We start from the raw sequence: 16,046 nt of genomic DNA on the forward strand, positions 1-16,046 counted from the left end.
CGACAAAGGTGTTTGGCTGCTAAACAAGCATTGTGACAGTGAGGTACATGTCGCGGCGGTAAGGTTTATATTTTTTGGACTCACGGAGCCTCAGCACAAACTTTCAAACAGACGAGTATTGAGCTCAGGGCGCTAAGGAGACATTGTAGGTTTAAGTGTTCTTGTGGACTCAGTTCTAGGGATGTCATGTTACATGATGCAATCACGTAAAATGTGTCAAACACACGTTCTCACACTGCAATTCTAAAATTGCCAGATCCCGACCTGGAAACAGTTATATTTGTTGTGGAACCTCAAACTATTGTGGACACAACTGAAGTTGATTTTGAGGCTCAAAACGGGGCACAGACAGATAGTGAACACAGAGGAAAAAGTTTCCAGTCAGTCTTCTGATACACGACGTGTACTACAGCATACAGTGAGGGTGCCTTATCCTCAGTGCTTTTCAAATAATGACCATAAACCTTGTCCTTGTGATGCAAAACATTTACATTGTGGAAAGCAAGGTCAAGTGTATTTATAAGGCAACGACCGGCGGTGGCCGGATGCACGGCTGAAGCAAAGCCATTAACACGCGCAATATGAGCCGGCTACGTCATTAAATGTGTATACTAAGATGGTATCCGTTCTGTAAAGAACAGATACCATCGGTGACCACCCAGCTCGTTAGAAACAAATTACGAAGTGCATTCAAGTTCTAAGGCCTCCGATTTTTTTTCTAATTAACTACTCACCCGGAATCGTTGAAACTGGCGTTACTTCCCGACGTAATCGCCCTGCAGACGTACACATTTTTCACAACGCTGACGCCATGATTCCATGGCAGCGGCGAAGGCTTCTTTAGCAGTCTGTTTTGACCACTGGAAAATCGCTGAGGCAATAGCAGCACGGCTGGTGAATGTGCGGCCACGGAGAGTGTCTTTCATTGTTGGAAAAAGCCAAAAGTCACTAGGAGCCAGGTCAGGTGAATAGGGAGCATGAAGAATCTCTTCAAAGTTGTTATCACGAAGAAACTGTTGCGTAACGTTAGCTCGATGTGCGGGTGAGTTGTCTTGGTGAAACAGCACACGCGAAGCCCTTTTTGTTGCAGTGCAGGAAGGAATTTGTTCTTCAACACATTTTCGTAGGATGCACCTGTTACCGTAGTGCCCTTTGGAACGCAATGGGTAAGGATTACGTCCTCGCTGTCCCAGAATATGGACACCATCATTTTTTCAGCACTGGCGGTTACCCGAAATTTTTTTGGTGGCGGTGAATCTGTGTGCTTCAATTGAGCTGACTGGCGCTTTGTTTCTGGATTGAAAAATGGCATCCACGTCTCATCCATTGTCACAACCGACGAAAAGAAAGTCCCATTCATGCTGTCGTTGTGCGTCAATATTGCTCGGCAACATGCCGCACGGGCAGCCATGTGGTCGTCCGTCAGCATTCATGGCACTCACCTGGATGACACTTTTCGCATTTTCAGGTCGTCATGGAGGATTGTGTCCACAGAACCCACAGAAATGCCAACTCTGGAGGCGATCTGTTCAACAGTAATTCGGCGATCCCCCAAAACAATTCTCTCCACTTTCTCGATCATGTCGTCAGACCGGCTTGTGCGAGCCCGAGGTTGTTTCGGTTTGTTGTCACACGATGTTCTGCCTTCATTAAACTGTCGCACCCATGAATGCACTTTCGACACATCCATAACTCCATCACCACGTGTCTCCTTCAACTGTCGATGAATTTCAATTGGTTTCACACCACGCAAATTCAGAAAACGAATGATCGCACACTGTTCAAGTAAGGAAAACGTCGCCATTTTAAGTATTTAAAACAGTTCTCATTCTCGCCGCTGGCGGTAAAATTCCATCTGCCGTACGGTGCTGCCATCTCTGGGACGTATTGACAATGAACGCGGCCTCATTTTAAAACAGTGCGCATGTTTCTATCTCTTTCCAGTCCGGAGAAAAAAAATCGGAGGCCTTAGAACTTGAATGCACCTCGTACAATGAAATGAACACCCTTAGCTGCTTACAGGCGTTGACATACGCCAATGGGGACACGTGAAAATGTGTGCCCCGATCTCCTGTTCACATGGCAGACGCTCTATCCATCTGAGCCACCGACGACACGGAGGATAGCGCGACTGCAGGGACTAATGAGTATAATGTACTACGAATGTAGTGCGGGAGAATACGTTGAGAATGTGGGTTTCGCAGGAGGCGTGCCAGAGATAAATCCCTGCAGTCGCACTGTACTCTGTGTCCTCGGTGGCTCAGATGGATAGAGCGTCTGCCATGTAAGTAGGAGATCCCGGGTTCGAGTCCCGATCGGGGCACACGTTTTCATCTGTCCCCGTTGGCGCATGTCAACGCCTGTAAGCAGATAAGGGCGTTCATTTCATTGTAATAGCTCATTAAAGCCAGCGCAGGCAACAGCTTGCACGTCCGCATCGCGCAACGCTTGTGCTACCGTACGCGGACAGGACAACAAACGTTTTGTTCGATTAAGAGTGGCTCAAAAGACAATAAAATGGTAGCTAGACGCTGGCGCTTCTGTTTCTCTTATTAATGAAGGCACACAACATGTCCGGCAGCCCGCTGCTACAGCAACCTACTTCTGTTTTACATGAAATTTATTTGCAGCTATATAAAGAACTTACGGCAATGAAAATTTGTGCAGGGCCTGAAATCGAACTCGGATTTCCCATTTGTTGCGTGCGGTCGCCTTACGATTAGGCCATCCGAGCGTGACTCATTGCCATACCCATCTTGTTCTATGCGGCGAAGTTTTTTCAGACATGCCTGCCTGCCTGTTCGAAGGAACTTTGCATTGTATTTCTGAACAATACAGGCACTGCAATATCGTATTTATTTCTATTTTATCTGCATCCGACAGACAAGAAATTCCAGTACTTGTCGTGTGCAGTTTGTCAGAAACTTTTTCTGATATTATGAAATGTGTGTCGTTTCATGTACTCAGTTCTACATACAGTGAAAACACTCTTGTTTTAGACTTGTTTGATTGGGTCAACCTGTGCTTACAATACAGTGTGTTACAAATCAGTGTTTCAGTGCCTCATACTAATGTTTCTGACTTGCGTAATAACAACAAATAACTGTTTCAACCAGGTTTAGAAAGCGTTAAAGGTTTTGAAGACCACATTACTGTTAAAGACAACGCTCAAACGCGATTGATTCGTACAACGCTTGCCCCCTTGCAAATTGCTTAGGAACAGCAAAGACGGGACACAATGGCGTTATCCAACCCGTTTGTGCAAGTCAATGGTTATCGCTCTTAGCCATTCCCAAAAATCACAAGGATGTTCATGTCTGTCTGCTAATTTAAGCTAACAGTAAGCCCGCAAACAACTGATGAGGCATTTCCTCTCCCACGACCGGAGAAGATAATGGATGGACTGCAACAGGCGGATACTTTTCCCAGATTGATTTACGTGAGGCAGACTTACAGTTATTGCTGGATGAGCAGTTCGAGAAATATTTTATGACAAACACTCACCTGGAATTGTTCCAGTTTCGAGACTACCGTTTGGAAGCGCTTCAGCTCCTGCTGTTTTGCAGTGGTTCCTGGAACAATTAACAGCAAAAGTCCCTTCTTGTGCAAACTATTTGGACGATATTGTTACGGTGGGTTGTACGCCTACTGAAAGTTTGGAAAATTTAGACTGGTTGTTTCAAATTCTTTCTGTGACACGGAAAAGTGCTCTTTCTTCGAAAGAAGAACTTGACTATTTAGGACACTTAATAAATGTGGAGGGTATTCATCCAGCTACTTTGTACTTGGCTCAGATTAGAGATCTGCTGTGCCCCGTGACATTAAGGAGCTCCTATTTGGCGTGTGGAAGCTTGTCTGTTATGTTAAATTCATTGCAAATGCAGCGCAAATTGCTGCCCCACCGAACCAGCTGCACCAGAAAAATGTTCCTTTTGTGTGGTCCCAAGAACGTCACCATGCACTTCTGAAATTAAAGGAAGCATTATTAAGTCGTCAATGTTTGATTCATTTTGATTCAGCTGAGCCTGTTGTGTTAGCTGTGGACGCATCTTCTTATGGGCTCTCCCACAGGATTTCTTCTGACTGACCTACTGCATTTGCCTCAAAAACTCTTAACAAACCGCAGTGTAATTTCAGTCTGCTGCAAAAGAAGTGTGCGTCATTATGCACATTGTTATCAAGTTCTACCAGTAACTGAATGGTTGAAAATTCCTTTAATAGCCTTTTTCAATCCTTAGAAGGGCAGAAATTGCGACGTTGGGCTCTGGTATTGTCTAATGGTCAGTATGAATTGTTGTACAGGCCCACTACCCAACATTTGAATGCTGTATTGTTGTCTCTGTTATTGCCCGGTACGGACACAGCATTTGATTCATCTGGGCCATCATGTTTTCAAATCACTAGAAAAGACAAAGAGAGTCTTCCAAATTTTCCTCTCGATTTTCAGTGTGTTGTCACAGCAACTGCTTCTGAATCAGCTCTTCAGATTGTCTTGCAACACAGGTGCTGTGGTCGGTCACAGAGCTTGCAAGAAATTCCATACCTAGTGGCCCATCACTACGTGTTGCATCGTCACACGCTATCCGCGTGGTCAGGTGCTCTGCTGTTGCATACAGAGAACGATGATGCACATCTTGTGATCGCTCACTCCTGCAGCGGGACTTTTGGTCTATATGGCGCCGAGGCTGTTGGGGTGTTGTTCACATGAAGCAAGTAATCAGACATTATTGTACTTGGTAGGGCATGGTCACCTGGATTGAGCAAATTACCTCTTGTTGCCATGTTTTTGCGGAAGATCAGTAAGCACCAAATAGTTCAAATGACTCTGAGCACTATGGGACTTAACATCTGAGGTCATCAGTCCCCTAGAACTTAGAACTACGAGGTGCATTCAAGTTCTAAGGCCTCCGATTTTTTTTCTAATTAACTACTCACCCGAAATCGATGAAACTGGCGTTACTTCTCGACGTAATCGCCCTGCAAACGTACACATTTTTCACAACGCTGACGCCATGATTCCATGGCAGCGGCGAAGGCTTCTTTAGGAGTCTGTTTTGACCACTGGAAAATCGCTGAGGCAATAGCACCACGGCTGGTGAATGTGCGGCCACGGAGAGTGTCTTTCATTGTTGGAAAAAGCCAAAAGTCACTAGGAGTCAGGTCAGGTGAGTAGGGAGCATGAGGAATCACTTCAAAGTTGTTATCACGAAGAAACTGTTGCGTAACGTTAGCTCGATGTGCGGGTGCGTTGTCTTGGTGAAACAGCACACGCGTAGCCCTTCCCGGACGTTTTCGTTGCAGTGCACGAAGGAATTTGTTCTTCAAAACATTTTCGTAGGATGCACCTGTTACCGTAGTGCCCTTTGGAACGCAATGGGTAAGGATTACGCCCTCGCTGTCCCAGAACATGGTCATCATCATTTTTTCGGCACTGGCGGTTACCCGAAATTTTTTTGGTGGCGGTGAATCTGTGTGCTTCCATTGAGCTGACTGGCGCTTTGTTTCTGGATTGAAAAATGGCATCCACGTCTCATCCATTGTCACAACCGACGAAAAGAAAGTCCCATTCGTGCTGTCGTTGCGTGTCAACATTGCTCGGCAACATGCCACACGGGCAGCCGTGTGGTCGTCCGTCAGCATTCGTGGCACCCACCTGGATGACACTTTTCGCATTTTCAGGTCGTCATGCAGGATTGTGTGCACAGAACCCACAGAAATGCCAACTCTGGAGGCGATCTGTTCAACAGTAATTCGGCGATCCCCCAAAACAATTCTCTCCACTTTCTCGATCGTGTCGTCAGACCGGCTTGTGCGAGCCCGAGGTTATTTCGGTTTGTTGTCACACGATGTTCTGCCTTCATTAAACTGTCGCACCCACGAACGCACTTTCGACACATCCATAACTCCATCACCACGTGTCTCCTTCAACTGTTGATGAATTTCAATTGGTTTCACACCACGCAAATTCAGAAAACGAATGATTGCACGCTGTTCAAGTAAGGAAAACGTCGTCATTTTAAGAATTTAAAACAGTTCTCATTCTCGCCGCTGGCGGTAAAATTCCATCTGCCGTACGGTGCTGCCATCTCTGGGACGTACTGACAATGAACGCGGCCTCATTTTAAAACACTGCGCATGTTTCTATCTCTTTCCAGTCCGGAACTAACCTAAGGACATCACACACATCCATGCCCGAGGCAGGATTCGAACCTGGGAACGTAGCGGTCACGCGGTTCCAGACTGAAACGCCTAGAACCGCACGGCCACAGCGGCCGGCAGTAAGCACCACCTCAACGCTTTTTCGAGTGCGCACATATATCCGGACCATCTGAACACATCCATGTTTATCGTATCTATTGTGGAACACGCGATGGTTGTTGATGACAGACATATACGCTAAATTTTCTTTTGTTGTCCCAATGACATCCACCACTACTACGAGTACGTTATTAGTTTTGCCTTCAATTTTTCGTCCTGAAGGTCTTCCGGAGGTCACTGTCTTGGACAATGGAACATGATCACGTCAGCCGATTTTCAAAAGTTTTGTGTTGTTTATGGCATCCACCATGTGCCTGCTTCACCTATTCGCTCTCAATCTAACGATGAAGCTGAACGTTTCGTCCGAGCGTTCGAAAGTCACATGTGGAAGAAAGCTTTAGGTAATTTTCCTTCCTCTTATCGCTGTATGCCATGTGGCAGGAAGCCGCCAGCAGAATTATTACACAGCCGTCGTCATCGTATCCTGTTGCATCTTCTGCGGCTGCCGTGGAAACAAGTCGTCCCGCAAGCTCAGACGAAGTTTCAGCTGCAGGATGAAGTCTTTTTTAAACTTTTTGGCAAGAAACAGCGTTGGGAGCACAGTGTCACAACAAAAATCGTGAGACGTTCTACTTATATAGTGACAGGTTCCGAACGGCATTGGCGTCATCAGAACCACCTGCGGCGTGTTTCCGGGTATGTCAGTGGTTCTGCTGCAGAATGTTTGGCCACAGACTCGGCATGCCCCTAGGGTCCACTCCAGTGGTCACCTGCGCTCCTCCTCCAGTCACTGCCGGCGCCATCCTGAATGGCGCCCATTGGAGGGTGTGACACCCCGTCGCCGCCCCCATCACTGACGCCACCTATGTCGGCGCTCGTTCTGCAGCCTGAACCAATGTCAGTGGACGTGCCGCTCCTGGGTGGTCACCACGCCGCCCCAGTAAGTTGTATGGAGGCCCGAGTCGTATTTAGGTCGGAATTACGACACCAGTTAGGTCGGTCTTCACCAGTCCACTCGTGAATGTGTAAAACTGACTTAAGTAGTGGCACTTTTTTCGTAATTACTAATCACGTCATTGGGTGACATATGCCATACCAGTGTGCCACAGGATGGTGACTGGGGAGCGGAGCACTGGGTTCTGCATCTACATCTACATCCATACTCCGCAAGCCACCTGACGGTGTGTAGCGGAGGGTACCTTCAGTACCTCTATCGGTTCTCCCTTCTATTCCACTCTCGTATTGTTCGTGGAAAGAAGGATTGTCGGTATGCCCCTGTGTGTTCTCTAATCTCTCTGATTTTATCCTCAAGGTCTCTTCGCGAGATATACGTAGGAGGGAGCAATATACTGCTTGGCTCCTCGATGAAGGTATGTTCTCGAAACTTCAACAAAAGCCCATACCGAGCTACTGGAGTTTATCTATCATTTCGGTAACGCTTTCGCGATTACTAAATGATCCTGTAACGAAACGCGCTGCTCTCCGTTTGATCTCCTCTATCTATTCTATCAACCCTATCTGGTATGGATCCCACGCTGGTGAGCAGTATTCAAGCAGTGGGCGAACAAGTGTACTGTAACCTACTTCCTTTGTTTCCGGATTGCATTTCCTTAGGATTCTTCCAATGAATCTCAGTCTGGCATCTGCTTTACCGACGATCAACTTTACATGATCATTCCATTTTAAATCACTCCTAATGCCTACTCCCACATAATTTATGGAATTAACTGCTTCCAGTTGCTGACTTGCTATATTGTAGCTAAATGATAAGCGATCTTTCTTTCTATGTATTCGCAGCACATCACACTTGTCTACATTGAGATTCAATTGCCAATCCCTGCACCATGCGTCAATTCGCTGCAGATCCTCGTCCATTTCAGTACAATTTTCCATTGTTACAACCTCTCGATATATCACAGCATCATCCACAAAAAGCCTCAGTTAACTTCCGATGTCATCCACCAGGTCATTTATGTATATTGTGAATACCAACGGTCCTATGACACTCCCCTGCGGCACACCTGAAATCACTCTTACGGAAGACTTCTCTCCATTGAGAATGACATGCTGCGTTCTGTTATCTAGGAACTCTTCAATCCAATCACACAATTGGTCTGATAGTCCATATGCTCGTACTTTGTTCATTAAACGACTGTTGGGAACTGTATAGAACGCCTTGCGGAAGTCAAGAAACACGATATCTACCTGGGAACCCGTGTCTATCGCCCTCTGAGTCTCATCGACGAACAGCGCGAGCTGGGTTTCACATGACCGTCTTTTTCGTAACCCATCCTGATTCCTACAGAGTAGATTTCTAGTCTCCAGAAAAGTCATTATACTCGAACATAATACGTGTTGCAAAATTCTACAACTGATCGACGTTAGAGATATAGGTCTATGGTTCTGCACATCTGTTCGCCGTCCCTTCTTGGAAACGGGGATGACCTGTGCCCTTTTCCAATCCTTTGGAACGCTACGCTCTTCTAGAGATCTACGGTACACCGCTGCAAGAAGGGGGGCAAGTTCCTTCGCGTACTCTGTGTAAAATCGAACTGGTATCCCATCAGGTCCAGCAGCCTTTCCTCTTTTGAGCGATTTTAGTTGTTTCTCTATCCCTCTGTCGTCTATTTCGATATCTACCATTTTTTCATCTGTGCGACAATCTAGAGAAGGAACTACAGTGCAGTCTTCCTGCGACTGGAAGTCGGTTGGGTTAAATAACAGTTTTTTAGTCAGTTTCAAATTTTAAACATACAGTTTTCAATCTGCGGAGTCAGCTTAGACCCCTCAGAACTTCCAACCTCTTGAGAGTGACCTGGCCGCAGACATCAGAAGCGGACCCAACTCGACCAGCGTGGCGTCCTTATCAGCCACGGCGCGAAGGGCTCTTACTCCAAAACGGAGATATTGTAAGTAGGCTGTTTATGTTTTCTTATTGACAACGTTACGTAGCGCTCTGTATGAAAATCACTGGCTGTGCTGTGTGCAGTCTGTGGCCAGTTTGCATTGTTGTCTGCCATTGTAGTGTTGAGCAGCTGGATGTGAACAGCGCGTAGCGTTGCGCAGTTGGAGGTGAGCCGCCAGCAGTGGTGGATGTGGGAAATGAGATGGCGGATTTTTGAGTACAGAATGAATGTCATGAACTGCTATATATACATTCCTGGAAATGGAAAAAAGAACACATTGACACCGGTGTGTCAGACCCACCATACTTGCTCCGGACACTGCGAGAGGGCTGTACAAGCAATGATCACACGCACGGCACAGCGGACACACCAGGAACCGCGGTGTTGGCCGTCGAATGGCGCTAGCTGCGCAGCATTTGTGCACCGCCGCCGTCAGTGTCAGCCAGTTTGCCGTGGCATACGGAGCTCCATCGCAGTCTTTAACACTGGTAGCATGCCGCGACAGCGTGGACGTGAACCGTATGTGCAGTTGACGGACTTTGAGCGAGGGCGTATAGTGGGCATGCGGGAGGCCGGGTGGACGTACCGCCGAAGTGCTCAACACGTGGGGCGTGAGGTCTCCACAGTACATCGATGTTGTCGCCAGTGGTCGGCGGAAGGTGCACGTGCCCGTCGACCTGGGACCGGACCGCAGCGACGCACGGATGCACGCCAAGACCGTAGGATCCTACGCAGTGCCGTTGGGGACCGCACCGCCACTTCCCAGAAAATTAGGGACACTGTTGCTCCTGGGGTATCGGCGAGGACCATTCGCAACCGTCTCCATGAAGCTGGGCTACGGTCCCGCACACCGTTAGGCCGTCTTCCGCTCACGCCCCAACATCGTGCAGCCCGCCTCCAGTGGTGTCGCGACAGGCGTGAATGGAGGGACGAATGGAGACGTGTCGTCTTCAGCGATGAGAGTCGCTTCTGCCTTGGTGCCAATGATAGTCGTATGCGTGTTTGGCGCCGTGCAGGTGAGCGCCACAATCAGGACTGCTTACGACCGAGGCACACAGGGCCAACACCCGGCATCATGGTGTGGGGAGCGATCTCCTGCACTGGCCGTACACCACTGGTGATCGTCGAGGGGACACTGAATAGTGCACGGTACATCCAAACCGTCATCGAACCCATCATTCTACCATTGCTAGACCGGCAAGGGTACTTGCTGTTCCAACAGGACAATGCACGTCCGCATGTATCCCGTGCCACCCAAAGTGCTCTAGAAGGTGTAAGTCAACTACCCTGGCCAGCAAGATCTCCGGATCTGTCCCCCATTGAGCATGTTTGGGACTGGATGAAGCGTCGTCTCACGCGGTCTGCACGTCCAGCACGAACGCTGGTCCAACTGAGGCGCCAGGTGGAAATGGCATGGCAAGCCGTTCCACAGGACTACATCCAGCATCTCTACGATCGTCTCCATGGGAGAATAGCAGCCTGCATTGCTGCGAAAGGTGGATATACACTGTACTAGTGCCGACATTGTGCATGCTCTGTTGCCTGTGTCTATGTGCCTGTGGTTCTGTCAGTGTGATCATGTGATGTATCTGACCCCAGGAATGTGTCAATAAAGTTTCCCCTTTCTGGGACAATGAATTCACGGTGTTCTTATTTCAATTTCCAGGAGTGTATTATGACTTTTGAACACTATTGAGGTAAATACATTGTTCGTTCTCTATCAAAATCTTTCATTTGCTAACTATACCTATCAGTAGTTAGAGCCTTCAGTAGTTTGAATCTTTTATTTAGCTGGCAGTAGTGGCGCTCGCTGTATTGCAGTAGTTCGAGTAACGAAGATTTTTGTGAGGTAAGTGGTTTGTGAAAGGTATAGGTTAATGTTAGTCAGGGCCATTGTTTTGTAGGGATTATTGAAAGTCAGATTGCGTTGCGCTAAAAATTTTGTGTGTCAGTTTAAGCACAGTCATGTATAATTGTTCTAAGGGGACGTTTCAATATGAATAACTAATGTGCTCTACTGAACAGTTAGCTTCGTCTCTGTTTGCCGTCAAATTTCCAACCTTATTTTATTTGGCAACTAGCTTCAGCTTTTTACTACGCCATCTTCAGGCCCGTGGCCGACGTGTGGGAAGAATCTACCTCGGCTGAACAGTCGGCAGGTGATAGTTGGACCGATCGCCATAGCAAGCATCTACGAATACCAGTACTGCTGGCCCCTGTTTTGATCACAACCGAGGTAGATTCTTGCTACACGTGGGCCAGGGGCCTGAAGACGGCGTAGTGAAACGCTGAAACTGGTCGCCAACTAAAGTTGGAAATTTGACGGCTGAAAGGTGTTTAATTTGACATCCACTTAACTTCATTGTCACTCCACCTTACAGCAGCATTGGGTGACAGTATTTAAGAAACGTACCAAATAAAAATATTCAATTAAACAACTATTTAACGTCTTCAGCAGAAATGCGTCATGTAATCATTCATTAAAGACTTTAAGAAAATCAAAATTTTGGCCTCAGTACATATTAAATGTGAAGGGAACGCCGCAATTACGATTAACAAACACCATCCAGAGCAGAGTAATTACATAAACAACACAGACGTTACCATGTACCTGGTTAGTAATAACGGTTGCTATAATGAGACACACACTGGCGGCCGCTCACTAAGCCGCACCAAAGTTAACTCTTAACCTAGAGCGCTCATTTGATAGTTGTTAACTTTAATGACAATAGGATCACTTAGCCCGCATCTCGTGGTCGTGCGGTAGCGTTCTCGCTTCCCATGCCCGGGTTCGATTCCCGGCGGGGTCAGGGATTTTCTCTGCCTCGTGATGGCTGGGTGTTGTGTGCTGTCCTTAGGTTAGTTAGGTTTAAGTAGTTCTAAGTTCTAGGGGACTGATGACCATAGATGTTAAGTCCCATAGTGCTCAGAGCCATTTTTTTTAGGATCACTTAACATTAAAGCAGCAGTCCTTTATCACAGATTATCACTTAGAATTATCGGACAGTAACTATCTTATCCTTAAACGGCACTAAAAAAAATCTCCTCCCTAACAGGCCATGAAGGCCCAAAGGTACCGACCGGGCGCCGTGTCATCCTCAGCCGACAGGCGTCGCTGGATGCGGATATGGAGGGGCATGTGGCCCTCAGTTTGCCTTACAAGTGCACCTCGCTTGCCAACAGCGCTCGCCAGACCGGATGGTCACCCATCCTAGTGCTAGCCCAGCCCGACAGCACTTAACTTAGGTGATCTGACGGGAACCGGTGTTACCACTGCGGCAAGGCCGCTAGCCTTAAACGGCACTAGCTATAGCCTATCTATTTCCAGGGCCGCGGGGGGTAGCCGCGCGGTCTGAGGCGCCTTGCCACGGTTAGAGCAGCTCCCCCGTCGGAGGTTCGAGACCTCCCTCGGGCATGGGTGTGTGTGTTGTCCTTAGCATAAGTCAGTTTAAGTTATATTAAGTAGTGTGCAAGCCTAGGGACCGATGACCTCAGCAGTTTGGTCCCATAGGAACTTACCACAAATTTCCAGGGCAAACAACCCGTTTATAGTTACACAGACTTTGACCCCTTCAATACTAACAATAGGATAAAAGCGTACGGCAGTGGGGTTGCTAGTAATCAGCCCAGTAACGCTGATTTGCCATTGGTAGAAGTAGAAGAGCTCTAATAGTGGAATATTACTGTTAACGATTCAGCATCGGCACTTAGCAAAGAGGACAAGCTCGATAATGTACACACGTTATTCCTTACAACAAGTTGACAGTAATCAACACAAGCTGGACACTGAGCAACTGCTTAAATTAGATACGCAAACGTGCGCACCATCAAAACCATTTTAATAAAAACAGCCAACGAGATTAAGAACCTTCATAACACGGACGGCAAAATTAATAAAAGTTCATAAACAGAGCGAGCCACCTCAACGCTCACTCGGACATTGCCTCTGTGAGCCACACGTCCTCGGACTATCCAAAAGGGACACACCCAACTGAATGATCATTGAAACAGTGGTGCAGCCAGTCTTAATTATGACAACCGCAAGCCACTACAGTTCCACACCGTACACGAGCGAAACTTACTGGTCATTTCCTGCCAAAAATTCTTTTCTTCAATCGGTAAACTCAATAATAGTATCATGCAATCATTGATATAGGGAATCAATACAAGATTTCATTCGGATTCCAAAAACTCGAACATCTCAACACACAGTTGATGGTACAAAATATCAGACAGGCAAACTACTAGTAACAGATCCTCCAATCGGTTTGCGCGCTGTAATAGAAGAAAGGCGAAACATTCTAAGTTATACAACAGATTATGTAGCGCATGGATCGAATAAACGATGTAGCATCTGACATCAAATAAAATTAAGCTAAAATGTGAGAGGGAGATACCACATATCTATATTTTAATAAACATACAACACTAAAACTTTCCTCCTCCGTATTTTGTAAAAGTAGATGAAAGTACTTGACAGCAGCAGACTATTAAGACGGCATAGGTATGAGTTAGAAGACCTTTCTCGGAAGGTCACATTACTCTAGACAGAGAATGCTGTCGCATAAATTGTTAACATTCAAATTCGGAGTGCAAATTGAGCTGATGTTTTTACCGAACTTAGGTTCAAATTAATAGTTTCTTGCTGCTTCTGATTTAATTTGAGCCCCATTGGAGATAGCTCACCCTTTATCAAATGACGTGCTACTACGGTCATTATAGTAAACAAGCCAATGGAACATCTACACGTATAAAGACTCATTTCTAATGTTGTTTTAGATTAATCGTCTGTACATTTTTCGAGTCATAACACTACATACATCAAAGATTTCCTTCCCTCAAAGACCTTTTATCATGTATTCTCTCAAGCTGAGGCTATGGATGTTTTAGATTAATCGTCTGTACATTTTTCGAGTCATCACACTACATACATCAAAGATTTCCTTCCCTCAAAGACCTTTTATCAAGTATTCTCTCATGCTGAGGCTATGGATCACTAAATTAGATGTTTTAAATGATGTTCCCATGTGGCGGAACTAATAGTTTCGCCTCGACAATGTGTATCGCAGAAATGTACTTAGAGAATTTAGCTTGTACATAATTGATAGATACACCACAAATTTACTTGTCTAACAGTTGTCGGATAGCGACCCTCTACGCTAGAATATTTTCCGGCGATAATAGTTGATTGGCATTGCCTGGGTTTATATAAACATGTAAAACTACACCCCTCCATTCCCTAGTTACTGTTTGCTAATCATGATAGCCCACGTAATCTGCAATGGCGGGAAGGGCTACTACTTTGAATTTTCTGGTTGTACAGTAGGTACTATCATAGGAATAAAATGTAGGTCACAGGCTACAGACAGAATTGAAAGAAGCCATGACACCCACCATTCCTTGACACCACCCCCTGATCAACTTGACTATCTCACATTGCAAGACACTTGTTTACAGACGATACAGAACTATCTAGTGATGGCCATAAATGTTCAAATGGCTCTGAGCACTATGGGACTTAACATATGGGGTCATCAGTCCCCTAGAACTTAATACTACTTAAACCTAACTAATCTAAGAACAGCCGGCCGCGGTGGCCGTGCGGTTCTGGCGCTGCAGTCCGGAACCGCGGGACTGCTACGGTCGCAGGTTCGAATCCTGCCTCGGGCGGTGTGTGTGATGTCCTTAGGTTAGTTAGGTTTAAGTAGTTCTAAGTTCTAGGGGACTTATGACCTAAGATGTTAAGTCTCATAGTGCTCAGAGCCATTTTTTTAATCTAAGGACATCACACACATCCATGCCCGAGGCAGGATTCGAACCTGCGACCGTAGCGGTCGCGCGATTCCAGACTGAAGTGCCTAGAACTGCTCGGCCACAACGGCCGGCTGCCTAAATGTCTTAACAGTAGTACTCTGCAGGGGAAAACTACGGATGAATAGTACATTACGTGATCAGAAGTATCCAGACACCCCCAAAGACATACGTTTCTCATATTAGGTGCATTGTGCTGCCACCTACTGCCAGGTACTCCATATCAGCGACCTCAGTAGTCAGTAGATATCGTGAGAAAGCAGAATGGGGCGCTCCGCGGAACTCACGGACTTCGAACGCGGTCAGGTGATTGGGTGTCACTTGCGTCATATGTCTGTACGCGAGACTTCCACACCCATAAACATCCCTAGGTCCACCGTTTCCGATGTGATAGTGAAGTGTAAACGTGAAAGGACGGCACAAAAGCGTACTGGCCGACCTCGTCTGTTGACTGACAGAGACCGCCGACAGTTGAAGAGGGTCGTAATGTGTAATAGGCAGACATCTATCTAGACCACCACATAGGAATTCCAAACTGCATCAGGATCCACTGCAAGTACTATGAGAATTAGGCTGGAGGTGAGAAAATTTGGATTTCATGGTCGAGCGGGTGCTGATAAGTCACACATCATGCCAGTAAATGCCGAACGACGCCTCGCTTGGTGTAAGGACGCAAACATTGGGCGATTGAACATTGGAAAGCCGTTGTCTGGAGTGACGAAACACGGTACACAATGTGGCGATCCGATGGCAGGGTGTGGGTATGGCGAATGGCCGGTGAACGTCATCTGTCAGCGCATGTAGTGCTAACAGTAAAATTCGGAGGCGGTGGTGTTATGGTGTGGTCGTGCTTTTGGTGGAAGGGGCTTGCACCCCTTGTTGTTTTGCGTGGCAGTATCACACCACAGGCCTACAATGATGTTTTAAGCACCTTCTTGCTTCCCACTGTTGAAGAGCAATTCGGGGATGGCGATTGCATCTTTCAACACGATCGAGCACCTACTCATAACGCACAGCCTGTGGCGGAGTGGTTACACGACAATAACACCCCTGAAATGGACTGGCCTGCAC

The sequence above is a fragment of the Schistocerca cancellata genome, chromosome 1 (genome assembly GCF_023864275.1).
Source record: "Schistocerca cancellata isolate TAMUIC-IGC-003103 chromosome 1, iqSchCanc2.1, whole genome shotgun sequence".
NCBI lineage: Eukaryota > Metazoa > Arthropoda > Insecta > Orthoptera > Acrididae > Schistocerca > Schistocerca cancellata.